Below are 20,882 nucleotides of genomic sequence, written 5' to 3'. Positions count from 1 at the left end.
TTCTTCTCTCTTCCCACAAGCCCTCTCCCCCTCTCATTGGTCCACAGCCGATGGGGGAAGGTGCACGACGTCACTTGTGAAAATTGCCACGCCATTCAGAGGGAACTTTCAACGAAGCCCCTGCCCCACCCTCTATGCGCCCAAAGCCGCGATGAGAGCTCCCAGCCCCCTACCTGCATCTGCAAGTCACCCACTCGCACTGTTATGCACTGAACTACGCCTGCAAGAAGCGCCGCACCTCATAGGCCACGACGAGCACCAAGCGTCATGAACATGCATGTGAGATGCATCACGAACATGCATGCAAGAGCACCCACTGGATTATTAAGCCATGCGTGGATGGAGGAAACACAGAAAGGAATTCCGCCTGAACGAGGGATGACCAAACAGCCACAGGATTGAAGGGAAGACCGATGGGGTGAAGGAGGGACTGTTAAGAGGATGTTTGATGGAGCGGAGATTATTGGTGGACTGTTGAAATGGGCCAATGTGGTAAAGGAGGGAAGATTGAAAGTAACAGAGGGATTGAACAGAACGACGGTGTGAAGGAAGAAAGATTGAAAATAACAGAGGGGGAGTGGGGGGGGGGAGAGACATTGCACTGGAAAAATACAGCCCAGCCAATGCATGCCACCCAAACATCCCTTTGACAATGGGCCAAGGACTATCCACACGAAGACTAATGAAATAACTGATCCTCGGGTCACCTACATGTCTATGTATGCTCTCCCCCTGTGGTAAGTTTCAAAACCATAACAATATGTTTTCAAAAAAAAATTAACAATTTTTTCTTGTTTTTTTCAAAAAAATAATAAGAACCGTTAATAGATTAATCTAGTTTTAGTGTTACAATATTGCCAAGGGTTTCAATTTGATATGTACATCATGTTATTGCAAAAAAAGATGAGAACATTTTTTTTCTAAAAATAAATTTCCTTGGGGGGGAGGGTGCTCCGAACAACCACAGATTGCCCAGATGTTATTATGTGATGAGGATATCCTCGTAAGGGTTAGTACTGTTGCGGTTCTGCAAAACAGCATGCCTCAAAGGCAATGGCACCCAACACACAGTGATACCCAGGAAGTTATTTCATCAGTATTCGTGTAATTAGTCCTTCCCCTCATGTATAGTGGGTAAACTGGATGAATTGCGTTGCATGGGACTCATATTAAAGTCTAATAAATATCTCTGATCCATTCTCTGACATCGACTCGAACCCTTTCCTTTTAGCCACAATACATGACAAGCATGCAAGCACATACGCCATTCAACAGACAATTGTTCAATAGGCGCACCATGATGCCTCCCGTGGCTCGGATCATCACCGTTGCACACATGACAACCTTCTCCGGGAATTTGCGTGCTATTTTCCATTCAAATCTGTGTGCCAATTCACAACTGGCATCTCACCTTACTCCTCACCTCACTCACCAAATCTCACCACTTTGACCACAAACGCCTCCCGCACAAGGGAAAAATACTCCCGCACCCCCTCGTACCTCTGCATCATTACAATTCACCACTCTATTTCGAGCACCGCATGGCATCGGCCATTGTTCTTAGCACTGCACGGCACTCGACCATGCAACAGACACTATATTCTCCACCTCATCTCACCGGTAACATCCCGGGTGAGCGTCCAGAATTATTACAGCCCTCATCCCATCATCAAACCATGGCAAGACCATAAGCAAAGAGGAGGGGTCGCAGGAATGGCGATCCAGAAATATGGTTCGAGTCCCGAATGTGCATTGTGGCTCGTGAAGAAGTCCGTGGGTAGTGGAGAAAGTCCACTACCATTCCACATACAAATCACACTCAGTGCACATTTGAGGCCAGGGTGCCAGCTCGAGGAGCATGCTTGTCATGTTAAGCCGGGTGCTCCAAACCATGCCAAAGCTGGTGGGCATCTGAGCCGCTTTCTAATCCTGGAGCCTGGCGGGGTGTGGCTAGAGCCACTGTGGCCCAATAGAGGAGCGGTATTTGGGCCACTGTGCATCACTTTCCGGTCCTCGTCCCATCCCTCAACTGGGGCTTATAAAAGAGAGCAGCACTGAGCTGTTAAGAGAGCTTCTACTTCGAGAACATTATCCATGCGTGACTGCCGTTCTTTGAGAGCATACAGTGGACTCCCTGCCATGCTGTCGACAAGCCGCCACCCCCACGAAGCCAGATGGACTCACCACCGGTCACAGATGGCAGACCAGTGCAGAGCGCATGTTGCCACGAGTCCCAGCAAATAAATAATGAGGAGATAATGGCACCATATCACGAGGTGAGAATGCTCAGGCAGAGCGTCCCACGGAGGTACACGCTTCCATATCCAGATCTTTACATGGTTAGGTTAGGGATCTTCCTTCTCACACATCTATTCTTCTCTATCTATATACACCCCTCTATCCTGCCTACTGTGGATTAACAAAGAAGAATGTGTTACTGATACGCAATCACATTTTCTTCTGGCATGACACTGCACATGCCTCACATCGTATCCACGCACCCCCCACTCTCACACCGTAGTCACCAGTATCTTTCCCACTTACCCCTCCCGAAGCGTCCTGGGCCACGTTAATCAACCGACTGTGCCAGGTATTTTGAGGGCACTTATCATCACCTTTCTCTCTCTCTTTCTTGGCTATCCAACTTTTCATGTGTGTGTGTGTGCGTGCGTGCATGCGTGCGTGCGTGCTGGCACCTGTCTTAGAGTAAGTAAGATTGTAGAAGACAGTTGAGATAATCCTGCTCTGTGTCCGCTTTTTGAAGTTGTCTTTTGCCACACCCCACAAATTCCTTGCTATCCCTTATTGTACATAAAATATAACCCCCATTCACTGTGCCACATACCATTCCTCGTTTGGTTGTAAATAAATATGTTGTATAGAAACATTCCCAGCTCGTTTTCATGTTTTCTTTCATTGGACCAGCATGGCCCGTACCCAAGTTTAGCTGGGACGTTATTCCCCAATAATCTGTTTCCCCAATAATCTGCAATTCCACTCGGCTGCATCTGATCTGGTAAGGTGATTCAGTTTAAACAAGTGTGTACCGAGGGCATGTCCCTGGTAATTTGATCATGTAACCTTTAGGTAAACGGTATTCGATGGAGGACCCTAAGTCAGGGGTCGAGTTATTGGTGTTCGCGGTCGATTTGTGGCCCGCCGTGTCACAAAGTTATTCATGTGTGACGGCCTGCAATTCCGGTGAGTCAAGTGGGAACCCCTCGTGGTCTTCGCCCGACCCCAGGTCCGCAACAGTACGTTAAATAAGTTAACTGTGCCTTTTGTTTGTGTCCTTTTTGACGTCCTGAAAAACAGTTACGAGTTTCCTGTTTGGAATGATTTTCATTTTTGTTTGACTGCCAGGCAGGCAGATAGAGTAATAAAATTATCTCACTCCTCTCTGCGCATGTGCAATCGGGACAAATTTGGAAGCAAAGTACAGCTAAACTAGAGGTTCGCTTTCTGATTTGTGTTCTCATTTGTGTTCAAAATATAATATTCAATTCAAATGAAGTTTTCCTCGATCATAAACTGACGTTTGTAGACGGGCAGAGCTTTTCGCTTCATGTGCGCATTGTAAAAACAACAATGGTACAACCATACCCATACCTGTCATTCTCTGCCTAATTCAATCACTCCACCTCTGACAGAGGGAGCAAAGCTAAAGAGTTCAAGTGGTGTTGTGGTCGACACAGTTCCCTCAGCCCTTGTCTTGCTTTGCTTTGCTCTCTGTGGAGACTTCATCTTTACTTGAGATGCTGGAAGCTCTCCAAAGGTGAGCACTCATGGGAACATTCAGATGGCATTACCTGGCACCTTGGGCCTGGGTTCATTATAATCCTCGAGCATGATGATGCCACAGCCCTATTAGCTGGCAGGTGATGGATACACCGCTGTTCACCCAGTTACCACCCTGAGAAAGGATTGGACTTGTAACCAGCACACACCACACCACACACCACAAAATAAACAAAAACTAAAACACAAGCAAAGATGTATAGATGCACACACACACACACACACACACACACACACACACACACACACACACACACACACGAACAAAAAACAAACACATCCACCCATTTTCCCGACCGCATGGATCATGAGCTGAGCACCGTTCTTCCTCGAGGTTTTGATCGTTTCAGCCTAGACCCTCTCCAAACAGTGAATCCACAACCTCGGTCACGGATCCACATCCTAGGTCATGGATCCACATCATTAGATTACCTACATCAGTAGATCCACAGCCTCAGTTGTGTCCAGGCAGTCAACCCATACATTTCACAAGTACACAACAATCAAATTAATACATAAGAAACATATAAATATTGAAGAAACAGAACAGTAGATTTTCCACCAAAAGATAATGACAAATCAGTGGGAGAAGCATCACTAAAGCAAATGTCATCATCATACACATCTCTTTTTTCATTCATAACTATTTCGAACAATTCTATCTCACTCACACACACACACACACACACACACACACACACACACACACACACACACACACACACACACACACACACACACACACACACACACACACACACACACACACACACACACACACACACACACACACACGTTGCAATAGTCTCACAACTCCTTCGGGGCGAGACTAACAAAAGAAGTGACTGTACCAGTGTGTCCACTGCACCAGTGTGGTAATAAAGTGTGCATATGAGATTTCAAGCAAAATTATAGTGGATAAATTATTTAATTTTTTTGTATAGAGTCAAGGCTCATGGAAGAGCCAGAACACAAATTGGATCAGGACACAACATAACAAAAGGAATGCTGACAGCAGGGATGGGGGAGAAAACAAAGGAAGATGGACAAACGAGGGATGTGTGGGTAAGGTTGCGCTGGTAAGAGGGACAGTGGAGAATATATTGGGTGGGTAAGATGCATACAGAAGCCAAATTTGAGGGGAGGGTTTAACAGGTGGAGAAAGGATTATGGTTTTGGATTGGGGATGATCTGAGGGGGTGGTGAACAGCTGTCTTGATGATCTGGAGGGAAGAATGAGAGTGAAGAGAATGTGGAAAGTGGTTCCACATGTGGGGAAAAAAGAGGAACAAATAAGTGGAGGTGAGCAGTGATCCTGGAATGAGATGATTTCACGTTTAACAGAAGGGGGTTACTGGTGGACCCCGTGTGCCCTGCAGATACCTGGGGGGCAGGGGGGGGCAAACATGGAAAAGGCAGAAGGTCAAGACCAGAAAGGAGGCGGAAGAAGACAGACCACTGACCTGTCTGAAATAGCAAAGTGATAGGCTGATAGACTCGGCACCCAATACACTGCTTCCCTTGGACTCCCCCCTGGTTTTTACATCATATTTACCCTTGCGGAAGGATTCGGAGAGGAGAAATTTGCCAGGGAGCAACATTAGGGAGTCAGTGATGTCCTGTGCAAAGAAGGATTCTGTTAAACAGATGATGTCTGGTTTATCAGCAGCAGCCTGAATTGAGAGATCTGTCAGGTTGGACCATATCAGGTCCATTACATTTTTGAAATATGCTATACAGGACCATGTCGTTTTTGTCCCAATCTCTCAATGGTGAAGAATCACTTTAAAAGTTAAATAATCTCCGTATCAAGATCCAGATTCGGATCTTCACCAAAATTGAATCAATTTGCCCTTGTCACACACCTAACCTCTACACAAAATTTCATCTGGATCCGTCCACAACTTTCTGAAATATTTTGCACACAAACAAACAAACAGACAGAAAGGGGTGAAAACATAACCTCCTTCACCTTCGGTGGTGGAGGTAAAAACTGGATGGGAAAGTTTAACTGCCAGCCTTACAGAGCAGACGTGCACCCAATACACCGCTTCCCTTGGACTCCCCCCTGGTTTTTACATCATATTTACCCTTGCGGAAGGATTCGGAGAGGGTATTGCATTTAGGTCCGTTTGTTTGTTTGTCTGTCTGTCTGTCTGTCTGTTTGTCCGCACAGAACTTTTGTATTTTTCTCTGCAACCACTTGTCAGATTAAGTCGAAATTTTCACCATTGATGTGACTACTTGTGCAGAATGTTTTAATGATAATTATGACGTCACATTGCACGTGGTGTGGCAGCCATATTAGAAAAACGGAAAAACTTTGGACCAAAATCTCTGAAACTGCACCAAGGAAAAAATTGAAACTTGGCAAATAGTAAGTACTCCTTATGTGGAATGAGTGTGATTTTTTAATGACATCATAGGTGCCCTCGTTATGATGTCATAATTGTAGATGTAGAACGCCACATCCAATCAGTATGAAAATTTTGGAGGGTCATCTCAGGATAAAATAGTTCACAGAAAAAAATTCATGGTCATCGGTCACGTGTTTCGGCAGCCATATTGTTAAAAAAAAACCCTTCAAAAATCGTCTTCTCTGAAGTGGCTGAACAGATCGAGGCAAAACTTTACATGTATGACTGCCTGTCCATGAGGAACAAAAGGTTCACACATATGATGTCATTGGTCACATGGTTTAGCAGCCAAATTGGATTTACCATAAAACCTATAAAAATACACCAGTCAAAAGAAGTCCTGGTGAGGGTTTCCAATCTCTGATTGCTCTTTATCTTGTTTCATTTACCATATCTCGATCTCGATTAATCAAGTCAAAGTAACAAAACAATTAGCACTGATGAATGCAGGTAAGTCACAAATGTATTTCTTAGGTTACCTTTTATATACATATAAACAACATGGTGGAATTTGTGAAAGAAAATTTGAAGATGTTTTGGTCACAAAAATACATACATACTAGTACATAACCATATACGTTTGCTACATTATTATAAGATACTTCAACACTGTTGAACACAAATCGCTTTATTGGCACTTTCAAAAACCCTTCCATTTAGCAGTACTTGGACAAAATATTACAGCATTTTGTATCATCACGACCAATAAAATTAACTGCTCCTAGAACCCGCCCATGTCCTTGTTTCTCAAGACAGTGTGCCTGTGTGGGGTACTGTGTCCTATGAACTCTCTTGTTTGTTCGTATTTATTTTTTAATATATTTTCTATGTACTATGCATGTTTTTCAAATGCTCATGCAAGAAAATGCAGTTATTTGTTTAACAGGAAGAAAAGAAATATAACAAAAAACAAAAATAAATAATTTTTGAATGCTTCTGGTACATTAGCATTTTCTATAAAATATTGCAAATCATAATTTGGCAAAAGTCAATGATCAAACATCATTGTGTATTAATGGAGGTCATCTGTTGCCAAATATGGCTGTTCACATGTGACGTGAACACCTGGGTGCATGAATTTGTATAAATTGCAGGAGCTGCAGCCGACACAATAACCACACTCAGTGTAACCTGGTGGCAAGGAGCCTCCAAGAAGACCAGATGACTTATTTTTTAGCAGGAATTTGGAATATGTTAAGTGATCCGGCTATATGTCACCAACCATTTGCAAAAGACAATGTGGGATCTTTAACATTCACCAAAAACCAGTGCTGGTACATGGGTTCTCTGGCTTAACATGCATCCAAGGAACAGCAGACACAATGATGCCTCACCCTCCATGAGAAGCACCAAGATGACAGTTTATAGCTGGGCCGAGATTCAAACCCAGGCTGAACAACTCAAAGGTATGGATGCACACCTCAAAGCTATCTTGCCAGCCCAAGTGGTGTTGTGTAAATGCATGAGTAATCAATAGGATTAATGAGACATTTGTGGACAAATAATGGGAATAACTAATCTATTGTACCAATGCAAGTTCATTGAACGGATAATTGAATCGCACAGATAATGGTGTATTTTTTTGTCCTTATGTTGACTATTGCAAGTAAGCTTTATTCATTGCGATCAAAATTTTGCAAACCATTGACGAGTCGATACTTCCTATTATCTTTTATCTTCTTTCCAAAAAAAAAAAAATCCTTTGTTGGTATTCTGAAAATTTGTGTTTCAAAGTCGAATATAATTGATTCTCGTTTTTAAGTTGTTTATTCCAGTCATGGTGGAACTGCCATCTTAGCAGTCCTTTGTAAATTAACAACCATGACTATTGACTGCTTTCACCCTTGCTATTCGGGACCTGTTCTACATGTAAAGAACTAATATTGTTGCAAATAAAATTGTCCTGAGCCACGTCTTTACATGACAGGCCAAACAAATGTCTGGAAGATTGTCGTGAAAGAATAGTTGGGTGGGGGAGGGGTGGGGGGGGAGAGGGTGCAGAGGGATAGTGGTTCTGTAGCAACAACACCATATTTAACAGTGATCAATGGCATCTTGCAATCCAAGTGTTATATGCTGTTAGAGAACAACAATTCGATGATCACAGAGTTGTTAATTGTGGGTGAGAATTTTTGTTTGTCAAGACACATATGTAATTCTGCGGAATTCCCTTGTCCAAGCCAAACATTCTATAATTGAATTAATTCCTTTGCGATACTTTTAAAGGCTTGCTGCAACCCCACAATTGACATTAATCTTGCACTTTATGTGTTGTCATTCCATAATAATATGATGAAAGTTAATTGAACTTCAATACTGAGTGGGGCACCATTACGAGAATAAGTACATTCAGTACATTAATTAGCAATTAGGTAAAGGTTACTATACATCCTGATGGAAATGTCATTAAAATAGAGATTGGGAAAGTGTTCAGCTTGCTCTGCACTTCAATATCTGCACATAGTGATAACATTGTGGGTAACTGTAATAATGAAATGGAAGTCGTTTAAAAGCCTGTGAAGAGGGGCGACAGAGGTAAAAGATTATATATTGTGGGATCTTTAACATTCACCAAAAACCAGTGCTGGTACATGGGTTCTCTGGCTCAACATCCATCCAAGGGATGGCAGACATTGATGCCTCACCTTGCATGAGAGCACCAAGATGAGAGGATATAGCTGGGCCGAGATTCAAATGCAGGCTGAACAACTCAAAGGTATGGATGTACACCTCAAAGCTATCCTGCCAGCCCAAGTGGTGTTATGTAAATGCATCAGGAATCAATAGGATTAATGAGACATTTGTGGACAAACACTGGGAATAACCAATCTGTTGTACCAATTTCATAAAAAGGTGCAAAAATGGATCCCTGCAACAACAGACCAATCAGCCTTCTCCCAATCATCAGCAAGGTTATGGAATCGATCATTACTTCAGACATTAAATCCTTCCTCTTCTCCAATGGCCTGATTTCCGATCATCAATTTGGTTTCAGACCAGGTCACTCCACCCTAGATATGCTGCTTCTGCTCTCCCAACAATGGATGGAGGTCCTCAATGTCAGACATGAGATCAGAACCATATCCCAAGATATATTGCGAGCTTTCGATATGGTCTGACACCCTGCCATGCTCACCAAACTATCTTCCTATGGTATCCAAAGCAATCTCCACTCATGGCTCGCAGACTTCCTCTCCTGTCGCAGTCAACGTGTGGCCCTAAATGGAGTTCTTTCATCCCCTCTTCCTGTCCAGGCTGGAGTTCCTCAAGGTAGCGTTCTGGGCCCTGTTCTTTTTCTGGTTTTCATCAATGATCTCTCTGACTCTCTGGAAAATCCTCTTTATCCCTTTGCTGATGACTCCACCCTCTGCTGTACCATCTGTCATCCATCCCTCAGACCAGCAAGCAGCAGCTTCTTTGCTCACTGCAGATCTGGGTAAAATCACAAATTGGTCCAACACGTGGAACATGTCTTTCAATCCAGACAAATCTCACACTTTCACTATGTCTCTCCGAAAGGACCATTTGGAAAATATCCCCATCCACTTTCTCAACAATCCTCGGGAAGTCCTTTCTTTAAAGCTTCTGGGTCTCACTAACTGCCATGATCTTTCCTGGGAAAGCTACATTTCAAACCCCGCCTCCAAAGCCAGTCGCCGACTGGGAATCCTCCATCATGCAAAGTCCTTCCTCGGCCCACCTGAGATCCTGATCATATACAAAGCTTTCGACTGATGGAGTCGACTACAGCCTGATGGAGTACTGCTCTCCCCTCTGGGCTGGTGCTCCTGCCTCCTACCTTTCTCGGCTTCACGCTGTGGAAACCAAGGCATTTCGGATCATTGGCATCTCCCGCAATGAGGCTGAGTCTTTGGGCCTCTCACTCTCTCACTAGCAGGTTGGTGGTCTTTCTGTCTTCTACCGTCTCCTCTCTGGTCTCGCCCCCCCCCCCTGCTGTGTCTGCGATTTGTTCCCACCATATTTCTGCAGGGAACCAAGGTCCGCCAACAACTCCCTTCTGGTAAAACTACCAAAATCACGAATCACTGCTCATCTTCGCTCTTTCTTTCCTCTTTTTTCCCGCCTTTGGAATAAACTCCCTCACTCTGTTCAATCCTATTCTTCCCTCCAGGCCTTCAAAACAGCTTTTCACAATCACCTCTTATCATCCCCCATCCAAATCCTTGATCTTTTCTACCCCCGTTAATCCATCCAAACCCACCTCCTTCAAATTCACTGCTTTCCTTCCTGAAAGTCCCTGTAATGTCCATCATGTATATCCCATGTTCCCCGCCCCATCCCTCTCCCTTCCACAGGTATCCTAATGTCTCTGTTCCCCACGGTTTTGTCCTCCCCTCTCCCTCCCCTCTTATCTCATCCCCCCCCCCCCTTGCTGTGTGTTGTGTGTTACCTCTCATACGAGCCTCGACAAGGTATACAAAAAAAAAAGTCACGAAGGCCTTTGCTGCAATGTCATGGCTGGTTGTTGCCAATCTAACCCCCAGGCAGCTGATATTGTGACATTGGAAATTGCTGCAGATAAGAAAGTGTGTCAGGATGGGATATTTTGAGTTGATCCATGTTCGATTAAATCAAGGTATAGAGTGTCATCATTGTTAGCTGGACAGTATATCACACAGATCAACATGAGGTGGTTCTCCCAAACCCCAAAATATGTATTTGTGTCTCCTCCGAAACTACACACACGATTTCGATGAAACATGAGCACAACATTCATCACCCATGATGGACCAAAGTATATCGACCATATCAAATCTATTCTCATTATAGGGGTCTAATAGGGGGGTGGGGTTTGAACCCCCCAAAATAGGTATTTGCTCTCTTCTCCGAAACTACACAAACAATTTTGATGAAACTTGACAACAACCTTCATGAACAAACTTTGGTACATACACTGTGATGAACTTTGTGGCAAAGTTTCATCGAAATCATATGCGTTTCAGTTTTGAGTTTCAGAGTTGTTGCAAGTATTTGTGTATGGACAGACAGACAGACAGACTACGAGCCATCCCATAAACCCCCCAGAACTCCGTTCAATGTGACCTAAAAAATCTTCTTTTTAAAAAATTTATAATAATGAGCTGATACCAATTCTGATGCCAATTTCACTGGACAATAACGACTTTGCTACTGAGGTGGAAACATATGTTATAGACGAAACCAAAGATGCTGATTCAAAGTTTGAAGTCAGAATTTTCTCAACACGTAAGAATTTTGAGTTATCCATATAGTCCAATTACAGTAGCTTCCTCCGATGGGTGATTTTGAGTCATCATAAATTATTATTTTTTGTATTTTTGGTTTCAATTATAGCAAAATAACTGTTGTAAAATATTATTTCTCAAAAAAGAGCTTTAGAATGCACTTTAAATTATTAAAAATTGATGAAAACTGACCAAGCTGACCAAGCCCTAAATCTGAGAACTGATGTGTGATCCAGAGTTCAAAAATATACTGAACCCACTTGAGTTTGAAGCATGGGAAGCATTTATGTTAGTTGTGGAGAACTTTCTTGGGAACCATAGAGCTGAACAGTATGCGGAATTAGTGGACAACATGCTGAAGGCCTATCAGCGAATGGGCTGTAGGATGTCTCTTAAAGTGCACTTCTTGCATTCCCATCTTGATTTCTTCCCACCTAATCTGGGTGAGGTAAGCGATGAGCATGGCGAAAGGTTCCACCAAGACATTTCGGTCATGGAAAATAGGTATTAAGACTGGTTCAACCCAAACATGATGGGTGATTACTGCTGGTTCCGACAACGGGAGATCAATTCCACACATAAGTGCAAGAGCAAGTGTCTCACACACTTCTGAACACGTCTGAACAGTGTCTACGCTACCTATATTTAAAGGAAGAGTGTAAACTTGAAATTATTTTCTGAATCACTCACAATGGGGCACATTTCCCAATCAAGTTTACACCCTTCCCAAGATTGCTATGTTCTAATGTTTTATCAACTTCTTTTTCTGCAACTCGTTTATGCTCTTAGTTTGTATGCTACACATTATACACAGAGATCAATCATTGTTTTCGAAATATGATGTGAAATTAATTACTAAGTACTGATATTAGATGCACAATGTGGCGATCTGCAATAATAAAGTATCTACTTTTGCATGCTGGGTATCATTAATACATGTACATATTTTTAAAACCTGATATGCTGGCTAAATTCTCACTACCTATTTGAAATCAGCAGTCCAGATTTAGCCAAGAACATCTGCATTTCCCTTAGTATCAGACAAAAAGTTTTATTTTTGCTGTTTCCCAGTGTTATAAATTGGTAAATAAAAACATCCCAGTGCATTGTGCACACACGAAGTGGATACCTTTCCGTATCGGTGCCATGGCCAGGATTGACATTATTGAGTGGCTGTGAATCGATACAATTTAAATCCCTTCTCTAATCAATTGGTGCATCGAATGGCACAGCATCCTGTCATTTCTAAACAAATAATGAGCTATCACGTGCTCATTCGATAAGCTATTGGCGGATATAAAATGAAGCGTTTCATACTTGTCTGGTCGTGTGAAAAACAAGTATGACACAAAATGCAGTGCAGGGAGTCCCTGGATTACAAAGGGATTCCGTTCCGAAAAATCGTTCATACAGTAAGTAAATTGATCGGCCCGTTGACTCAGTGATATAAATGGTGATAATCAGTGCACGAGTGGGGATACTCACCAGGTGAATTAACGAGTTCAGCGGGAGACCAACAATTACCTTCGCAGAGTCCAGAATTGCAGAGTTAAAATCGCACAATCGCAGAGTTAAAAAATAAGGAAAATGCCATATTTAAGAGTTTTAATATTTAAAGTCCACAAAGTTCAGATTAGTTTTGGGAAAGATGAGTTTCTCTGCCTGTCAGATGAAAGACAGTTCCTTTTGTTGTCATATGTTGTACAAGCAGCAGTGAACAATCTTTCACTCGGTACGCTGGTGGAAATGGGTGACAAGTATTTCCGTGCGAAGCACACCATTAACCGGAAATGCAGGATGCACTTATAACATTTCTATAAGTTAACATGTTATAAAGTGGGGCTGTTCGGGACTGCATGTGAAATTTTCCCCCTTTTGCTCGGGGGCCCAGAATGCTGTCGGTCTGCCATTTAAATGTGAAAAAAAACTTTAACTGATGCTTTGATGCACTTCGGTATGGCCAGAAAGCACTACTGAGGTTTGAAGTTGAAACCTACTGTATGTGCATGCAGTAGGTTTTAACTTTAAACTTTAGCAGTGCACGAGCGATCGTGTTTTCCTTTCTCCTTGCAGCTGTTTCTAAAGCAATTGGTTATTTTATATGAACCGGGTGTGCTTTAGAAAGGTTATGTTTCTCTTTGTAAGTTTCAAAGCAAAATAAATTTGATAACACCCGATTTCCGAACAGTTTGCTGTATTAATTTGTTTTCCAAATTACCGAACCAATTTTTTCTACTCATCACACAACGATTGCCAGATGTTTATAAAGAATAATATTTATGTGCATATCCTTGAAACGTCTATAATGCAACGTTGTTTTTTTTAACATTTGTTATTGAAATTCACCCTAAACAAAGGTGAAGGCTACTCAAGATTTTTGGGTTGTATACAGCACTGTAATCGGTAATCGGCACTCACACCGACTCCAATCGGCTGATGCCTATTAACAAAAAATTTCCGATATTGACCTGTGCTGATTACCGATTCCGATATCAGCCCAGCACTAGTAGAAAGTGTCTTACCCAATCTGACCTACGAGGTTGGTGCATTGCAAATGCAGCTTGTCCAGTCTCAAGTCGTCTGGTCTTATCCAATATAGTCAACACAAGGAACAAATGCATATGCTTATGTGATAAACCCTTCGCTTATCCTTTTGTAAAGCACATCTTGCAGAGCAATGTTGGTTACCACCACAGTTAGATTTGGAATGCAATGCTGAGAAGCGGGAGCACCACAATGATAAAAAAAATTCAACTCAAACCCTGATACAGATGATGCAAGTGCAGACACAGACACACACTTTGGACTTTGAAAGAAGGCCATCCTGCAGATGCCCATTACAAAGTGCAGACTGAACTAGTTAGTCGGCTTATCTTGTCATTAACGTGCTTTCAGGCATTTTTGGTTCACGAAAAGAGTGAAAAAATATTTTCACGAAAAAATAAGTGACCACTATATTAGTTATTGTTGTGTGTCTGTCTGTCTGTCCCGAGCATAGCTCCGTGGGTTTTGATCCGATCCTGATAAAATTTTGGTGGGAGGTTTATATCATGATCTCGTTGTGTTTTCCTGAAAATGGGCATGGTGCACCCATTATCGGCAGTGCGACGCCCAAAAAACACGTCTTTTTAGGGGGTAGCCGATTTCAATTTGCATCTTCTCCTCGGGGGTTTGTCGAATCTGACAGGGGTTTTGGTATTTGGTTAGCCCAATGGCACCTGCATAGCCCCACAGAGCTCGATTTTTCATTTTCATCCCAAGGTCAAGGTCACAAGGTCACAAACTTAGAAAATTGCGAATTTTGACGTAAAAAATTTTCTTCTCCGAGGGGTTTGTCGAATCTGGCAGGGGTTTCGGTATTTGGTTAGCCCAATGGCACATGCATAGCCCCACAGAGCTCGATTTTTAATTTTCATCCCAAGGTCAAGGTCACAAGGTCACGAACTTAGAAAATTGCGAATTTTGACAGAAAAATTATACGACCGCCCAAACTTTGAGAGCTAGGATGACAATATTTTTTTTGCATAATCTTCAGGTCATTCCCCACCTGAAGTCTTGAAACCATTTTGCTCTTTCTTGAACACCTTGCCCATGGCGCCCCCTTCAAGTTTGTTTTTATGCTGATTTCATCATAGAATGGATAATGCGAGGAGTGCGAAATGCCATAAAGCCTATATGACATTATATTGTTCCTGGAATGTTCCAGAAGAAGTTTTGCAACAAAGGTCATAATCCTTGACCTTTGACCTTTAAAGTTCACAAAGGTCAAATTTTCAAAGTTGTGGGAATCAAACCGGGTTTTTGACCTACTTCGACAAACTAACTCCAATAAGCTATAGCACGTATCCTGTTTCCTTATTTTAATGTCCACAACATTGTTCTGTGACCTTTAAAGGTTATACAAAGGTCAAATTTTGAAAGTTGTTGAACGAAACTGGGTTTTCGACATTTTGCAGCAAATAACCTGTCACTCGTAACACATCATGTTGATCATTTTTATAACTTGGTCAAACATTAATCACATTGTCTCATCCTTGACTTCTGAAACAATCTACATCGTCAAATACCGCTCGTGAACCATCGTCGTCTTCAGACTTGTATGCTTTGAAATGACTTGTCTTTTTCTGAAGCATCTCTGACGTGTATCACAGGTGAAATTGGAAAGAGCACTTGATGTCTGTTCTTGCTGGCAAAAGCATGAATAGCAGCATTTCAGTTTGCTGTGTCCATTTCCACTCTCTTTGTGGTGTCGGCAAAGGCATCAACCCCTCCTTTTCATTTCTCTCTTCAAGAATCTCCATCTTCCACTGCATGAAACCAACTGCCTTCATCAATGTTAAACTTTTTCAGGTATTGATTCACTTTGTCTCCATCTCAGCTTAGTTCCATGTACCAACAGCGTAAACATCCAAGTAATCTTAGAGATTGCGTTGTGTTCCATCTGAGCAAGATTTTGTCTCGCTGCAATAATATTATTGAGTAATTCCTCCATCTAAAACGGTCTCCCCACTTGTATACCATTTTGCCATGCCCGTTATTGAGCCTCACTGAAACCTAATGTGCTTGTTGTGGAAGATCTTAATCTTCTTGGAGATATCTCTCATTGGACCATGCCTCAACCCAATGGAGGAGCACGTGAAGTACAATGGCACAGTAAACTAGTCTTTTTGTCTTCAAAGAAATATCAATGTCTCTGAACACAGGTCTGCAAAGGGCTCTAAGCATACACGAGGTACAGGCAAATCTTGTCATATACATTCTTTGTGATACCAACATTCAATTTCAATATTTCCCTGAGGTATCCTAAGTAAGTCACAACTTTGATGGCTTCCCCTCTGATGTACAATAGCTGCACATCCTCCTGATCCTGAAATTTCACTCGTGCTACCATTACCTTCCTTTTTGGCATGCTCATCAATAACCCTCACTCTGATGTCACCTCATCAAGTGAATACCCTGCTCTCTCCACAATCTGTTGGTACCAACTGCAACTGCCTCATCAGCAAACAGAAATTCAGTCACTGTAAGTGTTGCAGGTCTTCTAGTCCTTTCACCTATGAATCTGCCACTGCATTTGTATGCAGTACATCTTCCCCCTGAAGGTTTGACAGCATTTCCTCCAGCTCTCAATCATCACTTTGGAATAATGGTTGAAAATTGTTGTGTTGATGGTCCAGCCTTGGTGCAAACCTTTCTTGACAAATTTTGTGATCTGTTTCCCTCAACTGTGACTTCTGCTTTCATTATATCATGCAGAGATTGGATAACTTGTCCCATTACAAGACGTATACCATATTTCTGCAGCACCAATTGCATGATGAAAACAGAATTGATGCAAATTGCAGTTTGCCAAATATAAACTCCAATTGTATTGTAACATGGAAATGACTGATTGCAAGGTTGTTTTTTTGCTTGCCTTGCCACGGTGTTGGTAAGGGTGACAATAGTATGCATCCAAATGTTTACACCTGGGTTGTTCAGCTGATGTATTACTTCAATTCACAACAATGTTTACATGTAAACAACAGATGAGCTGATTTTGTCCAAATATAACGAAGCCTCTGTTGATGCTGCTGCTGCGCATGCATCCAAGAAGCTCAGTTTGTGAATCATCTGCTGTGCCTCTCCTTGCACATGCACTCTACAAGCTTCCCTGATGAACAAGCACGGCCTATTAAGAGAACATAAGCAGTTCCCTGTAGGCCAATTAAAGTGTACTTAGTGGAAAGGCAAGGCCAAATCCAATCGGGGAGTACATCCGGAGCATTAAGATAATGATTAAGAACAATAAGCATGAAGGCTGACTCAATGAAAGATTGTCATTCATCAACATAATAACTTTAAATTTCAAAGTGTCTCTATCCTTTTTTTTTCTTTATTCTGTTTTTTTTAATGTCTGCTCTTCATGTTTAATGAAACCACCATTTTGTTCTAAATATGCTGTTAACAATTGCGACAATGGAGGTGTGGCATATTTTTTGAAATAATAATTTAAAAATTGCTGGACTGCTTGAGCATTAGTTGTCTTTTCATCAAGCCCAGATGTGCTTTGTACCAGCGTGGGATGATACATTCGTTGTTATCATTGCCAAGTGATACTAGTATTATTGTTGTTAATTTTATTAGCATTAATATATGCTTTGTTACAATGTTATCATTAATTTGTTATTTATCATGTAAATTTGAACACCATGCCATGGAAGGACCTATTAAGCTGCTGCACACACCTTAATATGGCGTACGTTTAAAACATGGGAATACTTTCACATTCTTTGAAGTTATTTCGCCGAATCAACTCAGGAGATCATGACAATCACCTTGTTGGATCACATTCCACATTAAAAAGCTCCAGTACAACTCCACAAAAAACACACACACCTCGTCCATTTATAGTTGAAGAGATAGTGGAGATGATAGTGTGATGGTTTTCAGAGACGCCGTAGAAGCATATACAATACACAGTGAAACCTAATGTAGTTATCTCCGTAGTATATTGTGTAGCTAAATTGGATCCACGCCTCTTCCCCAGCATCCACCCATCCCCCCAAACTCCCTCATATCAATGGAAAGGGCATATGCATTGTGTTTCTAAAATAAGTGAATCCCATTGTGACTCTTCTCTTCCCTATCTAATATGTCTGTCTGTCTGTCTGTCTGTCTGTCTGTCTGTCTGTCTGTCTGTCTGTCTGTCTGTCTGTCTGTCTGTCTGTCTGTCTGTCTGTCTGTCTGTCTGTCTGTCTGTCTGTCTGTCTGCCTCTCTCTCTCTCTCTCTCTCTCTCTCTCTCTCTCTCTCTCTCTCTCTCTCTCTCTCTCTCTCTCTCTCTCTCTCTCTCTCTCTCTCTCTCTCTCTCCTCTCTCTCTCTCCACACCACTGCAGCGCATCCATACATACTTTGCACAACACACTTCACACCACATTACAAAGCCAGAGATCTACCAAAGAAGCATCATCACATTGCATGGAAACTGAACTACATGGGGTGTCTCCATACCATGCAGCTTGGCACAGCAGCAGCTGCCTGAACCCCCAACAATGACTTCAATGCCCAATGCCCTGTTTGGTCACCGGCCATGCTGTCGAACTGCGACAGCCAATGAATGTCGCCTGGAGACAGGGCGGGCCAATGGGAAGGCAAAGCCCTGGCAGAAACCTAACAGCAACGCCACAATCCTCGGGAAGCTGCACAAACGCAACGCCACGCCGCCCCATGGCTGATTAAAAAAGAAAACCCGGGCTTGAGCTCAGAACGAGAGCTGACACGTGTGGGGATCTCGTGAACAGACTGGTGGTACGAGAATGAGCTGGTAACCACAGCATAGCAGAGGGTTGTTGACAGAGCGTGAGGAGAGCAGTTCCTTGCAGTGAACAAGCTCAGCCAGCAGATAGTTCCATACACACTGACTCGCGCTATTTGTCTCTTGGTTTCCCTAAATCTACATCACTCACTTTGGACGCATGGAGCTATCAGCAAGTGCCAACTGTTCTTTTAAGAGCAGACTGACTCACACCTCATGCCGTTTCCTCGAAGCCAACTGCAGTCACCACATGCACCTCTCCTCATAAGTCACATCCCACCATATACTCTCCTCTTCTTTCTTCTCCTCCTCCCTCTTTTGTTGGGACCTCAGTAAGCCCACCAGCTTACATTCGGTGAGCAAGAGGCCGACAATATGCCTCAAACTTTTCTCTCTATTCTTCTTCATTACCTCGTTTCCCCGGAATGACTGAAGCACCTGTTTTATAGACCTGTGACAAATAACTGTAAATGAAGAGCTTCTGTGCTTGGAGTAAGGCTTTCTGTTGTGTGACACTGCCTTGAAAATACATGCTTCTTGTTAAATGGGTAAAACTGATTTTCCGTTTGCATTGGTGTGTGTGTGTGTGTGTGTGTGTGTGTGTGTGTGTGTGTGTGTGTGTGTGTGTGTGTGTGTGTGTGTGTGTGTGTGTGTGTGTGTGTGTGTGTGTGTGTGTGTGTGTGTGTGTGTGTGTGTGGTAACAGGGAGTTCGCCCCCACTATTTCATTCTGATAGCCATTAGCCAACGTTTCCACTAAAGGAATCGGTCGGTCGGCCGTTTGATCAATCATCATGGGACATTGAGAGCACGGAACTCCATCTGGGGGGTTTAATTTGCTGTAAAGTTAAAGCAGATTCAGGGGCTGGACCCTACCCCAATTAAACATCGAAGACGGCATCCGTGGTTGCCTTGTTACCCGCCGCACTGCAAAATTATCTGCGGTCCGTTGGACTTCCATGGTCATTGGCCAGATAGTGGATTTGAGAAAGCCTCTCATGATCCCGACCACCCTGGAATCTGGAACAATATTGTTGCGAATTCGCACCCGTCGGCGTGCGAACGGCCACGTGACTCGAATCGCGGCACGTCGCCCACCGGACGGACAATTCTGTCGTGACCCTCTCGGACTAACGCCGGGAGCTAGTCACGGGTGGGCCTTTCGGCCTCACCACGATCGTGCCAATCGGCCACCCGCGTGGGATAGGGTTGTTCGCCAAACTCGACCTACCTAAGTACCCACGCGGAGGGTAGACTGGGTGATCGCACCTCGCCGCAGGTCGACCCCGGACACGGGCCGCTTAAGTGACCCGTTCCGTACGATCGGGATAACCGAGCGGTGTTATCGTCGGCCTCGACGGTTCCGATTAATTATCGGGCGTATTAAGCCCACTACCAACCCTTTACGTGAAGCAAGATGGAGATTCAATTAAAGAAAAGACGAGTTGGAGTTCCTCAAGGTAGCGTTCTGGGCCCTGTTCTTTTTCTGGTTTTCATCAATGATCTCTCGGACTCTCTGGAAAATCCTCTATTTCTCTTTGCCGACGACTCCACCCTCTGCCGTACCATCTGTCATCCCTCAGACCAGCAAGCAGCAGCTTCTTCGCTCACTGCAGATCTGGATAAAATCACAAACTGGTCCAACACGTGGAACATGTCTTTCAATCCAGACAAATCTCACACTCTCACTATGTCTCTTCGAAAGGACCGCTTACAAAACCCCCCCATCCACTTTCTCAACAATCCTCTGGAAGAAGTCTTTTCTTTCAAGCTTCTAGGTCTCACTATCTGCCATGACCTTTCCTGGGAAAGTCACATTTCCAACCTCGCCTCAAAAGCCAGTCGCCGACTGGGAATCCTCCGTTGTGCTAAGTCCTTCCTCGGCCCTCTTGAGCTCCTGACCACTTACAAAGCTTTTGTCCGTAGCCTGATGGAGTACTGCTCTCCCCTCTGGGCTGGTGCTCCTGCCTCCCACCTTTCTCGGCTTAACGCTGTCGAAACCAGGGCATTTAAGATCATCGGCATCTCCCGCAATGAAGCTGAGTCTTTGGGCCTCTCACTCAATCACCGCAGGTTGGTCGGTGGTCTTTCTGTCTTCTACCGACTCCTCTCCAGCCTTGCCCCCCTGCTCTCTCTGCGATTTGTCCC

At 43.3% G+C, this 20,882-nt stretch overlaps 1 long non-coding RNA gene across 2 annotated transcripts in view; it reads left to right on the top strand.

The window, feature by feature from the left end:
- The window catches only part of LOC147021856 (uncharacterized), a 49,758-nt gene that overhangs the window by 9,387 nt on the left and 19,489 nt on the right, over window positions 1–20,882 (top strand). The window contains exon 3 of one of the 2 annotated variants that reach the window (XR_015060968.1): window positions 15,592–15,691. The exons of the other annotated variant lie outside the window; for it this stretch is intronic. This is a non-coding gene — a long non-coding RNA (uncharacterized LOC147021856). Of the gene's footprint in view, window positions 1–15,591; window positions 15,692–20,882 lie in introns of those variants that run through there. 2 annotated transcript variants of the gene reach the window in all.

The sequence above is a fragment of the Eptatretus burgeri genome, chromosome 8, assembly GCF_056783735.1.
Source record: "Eptatretus burgeri isolate ZD-2024b chromosome 8, Ebu_testis_v1, whole genome shotgun sequence".
Taxonomy (NCBI): domain Eukaryota; kingdom Metazoa; phylum Chordata; class Myxini; order Myxiniformes; family Myxinidae; genus Eptatretus; species Eptatretus burgeri.
This window is presented reverse-complemented; position numbering and strand designations above follow the sequence as displayed.